Raw genomic sequence first — 327 nt, 5'->3', positions numbered from 1 at the left:
TTTGAGACCAGCCTGGCCAACATGGTGAAACCCCATCTCTACCAAAAATAGAAAAATTAGCTGGGTGTGGTGGCATGTGCCTGTAATCCCAGCTACTTAGGAAGCTGAGGCAGGAGAATCGCTTGAACCCAAGAGGTGGAGGTTGCAGTGAGCTGATGGTGCCACTGCACTCCAGCCTGGGTGATAGAGCAACACTCTGTCTCCAAAAAAGAAAGAAAGAGAGAGAGAGAGGGAGGGAGGGAGGGAAAGGAAGGTTGGAAAGAAAGGAAGAAAGGCAGGCAAAAGCCCCAGACAGGCCATCCTGCACCCTTCATGCACCCAACCTGA

The sequence above is a fragment of the Mandrillus leucophaeus genome, unplaced genomic scaffold, assembly GCF_000951045.1.
Source record: "Mandrillus leucophaeus isolate KB7577 unplaced genomic scaffold, Mleu.le_1.0 Scaffold24, whole genome shotgun sequence".
NCBI classification, from domain to species: domain Eukaryota; kingdom Metazoa; phylum Chordata; class Mammalia; order Primates; family Cercopithecidae; genus Mandrillus; species Mandrillus leucophaeus.
This window is presented reverse-complemented; position numbering follows the sequence as displayed.